General features: G+C 40.5%; 1 non-coding gene across 1 annotated transcript; it reads right to left on the bottom strand.

Annotated features, from left to right (window-relative positions):
• Positions 1-1,288: 1,288 nt before the first annotated feature.
• TRNAG-CCC lies at positions 1,289-1,361 on the bottom strand. The gene has a single exon. It is a non-coding gene; the product is annotated as a tRNA-Gly (tRNA).
• Between the last annotated feature and the right edge of the window lie 897 nt (positions 1,362-2,258).

The raw sequence follows: 2,258 nt of genomic DNA, 5'->3' as shown, positions 1-2,258 counted from the left end.
TCCAATGAATAAATTAGTCCTTTCTCCCATGGAAGCCCACTTGGGCCAATTCTAGTTTTTGCCTTTAGGAGCAATGCTGCTCAGGACATTCTGTAAGCATGGTTTAGTGCTTCTGTGTGACCATTACATGCAAAATACTGGAACTGTGGGTTATTAACTAGGCTCTTGTTTATTTTATTGAACATACCAAACTGTTCTCCCCCGATGCTGTGTGAAGTTGAGTATAAGTTACTCCAGTGCTTCATGAACACTTGGTATTTTCCAAATGTTTAATTTTTACAGTTTTCTGTGAATGTTTAGCATATAGCCTGGCATAGTGAAACCAGCAGACTGTCAGAATAGTGATGTTGTAACATCATTCTATTTCTGTTTACTCAGCAGAGCCGTGAAAATCTGGGACTCATTCCATATGTACAGCAGCACAGCTTTCAACCTAGAAAGTGACAGAGAGTGAATCTGTGTGGAAATACGAAATTATCTGAGGCTAGTACAGCCTATTGGGGTTCCCTGGTAGCTCAGTGGTAACGAATCCACCTGCCAAGCAGGTGACACAGGTTTGATCCCTGGATCAAGAAGATCCCCTGGAGAAAGGCATGGTAACCCACTCCAGTATTCCTGCCTGGAAAATCCCATGGACCGAGGAGCCTGGAGGGCTACAGGTCACGGGGTTGCAGAGCGTCAGATGCAATTTAGCGACTGAACATGTTACAGCATGTTACATTGAATATTCCTACCTGAAGGGACCATTGCCAGAAGACAGCATAAATACACTATCCAGAAGTGGGAATAAATATTTAGTGACACTGTCCTGGTCAAAGATTGTAGAGAGTGCTTTAATATTATCCTGCACAATCTAGTTTTAAGTTTTTTTCTTCCTGATTTACACTCTCACAGAGCTCAATTGTATTCTAAAAGCTGGATGTCTCATAAAATTCAAACATGTTCTTCTCACCTATATTAATACCTGTAAGGAGAATGTTAAAAGATGAAAATGTGTTTCAGTCTGGTCTGGAAAAAATAAAAAGGTTTCAGTTGAGTCTTTTCAATATGAAATAACTTTTTTTGCCACTTTAATGTAAAGAAAGGTTGATAAATATGCTACTAACAGTTAAGGCCTCTTCTACAATAATTTATTTCAAAAGTGTATTTATCCCATTCAAGAGACATGTGAATGATCTTTGCAGTACCCCTTTTCTTTTCTTTTCTTTTTTTTTTTTTTTTTTGATTTGGCTGTGCCGGGTCTTAGTTGCAACATTCAATATCTTTAGTTGCAGCATGTGGAATCTAGTTCCTTGACCAGGGATTGAACCTGGGCCCCCTGTATTGGGAGTGCAGAGTCTTATCCACTGGACTACCAGGGAAGTCCCTGTAGGGTCTGTTAATAAATGCTTTAGAACAGGTCCACAGCACATTATTAGCACCTGCTTCAAACATGGAGAAGGTAGACAAAAATAATTAAGGCTCCTATGAATCTCTTAGAATCTGTGTTCTCATTATTCAAGTTTCTTAAATTCATACATGTTACCTCAATTTAAAACACATCTTCCATTTCTCATTCAGATTTGCCCTCAAGTAGGACTAGAACAAATGTGCAACACTTAACCCGGAGGGAGCAGCAGGCATAGAACTGTCAGGTGCAGTGGTAACAAAAGTCCTAGAGCAGTACATGTCACTGAAGTCTAGAATGATCTGGTATTAATTTTAGACAGATTTTAAGTATGAGATGTAGTGTAACCAAGTTTCTGACAGATAATTTTCTGCTCCACCTTTCAAATTAATGTACTGATGCTAAAACTTGCTTGGAAATGAATTTCACTTGTCATCGGAGATGTAGAAAATTCCAACCACATGTGGCATTTCCCTCCTGTCGAGATGGAAATTTCAGCTAAATTCTGCCACTGCAGATCCTTAAGGATCCATAAGGACCACTTCCAGAAACTGTGATGAGGAGAGACCTGACCCCTGATCTCTCCTGGGGTAAGGAGTCATGCAATTCATGCTCACTTGGGTGCTATGCGGGGATTTGTTAGAGGTTGGTTCCATCATAGCCACTGGTCACAAATTAGTCTACTGGGTCACAAAGAGTCCTACACACCTGAAGCAATTGAGCACACATGCGCATGCGCTAAGATTTTTATATATATCAGTTTACCAGGCACAGGTACCCAAATACACTAGGGGCTCAGATGGCCCACCCTACCCTCTTACCTAGTTTGTTTATGAGGGGAAGATGGATTCTGCGTTTTCCAGGCTCCCAT

This window comes from Bubalus bubalis, chromosome X, assembly GCF_019923935.1.
Source record: "Bubalus bubalis isolate 160015118507 breed Murrah chromosome X, NDDB_SH_1, whole genome shotgun sequence".
NCBI lineage: Eukaryota > Metazoa > Chordata > Mammalia > Artiodactyla > Bovidae > Bubalus > Bubalus bubalis.
Note: the sequence above shows the minus strand (reverse complement) of the source record. Positions and strands in the feature narration are given on the sequence as shown.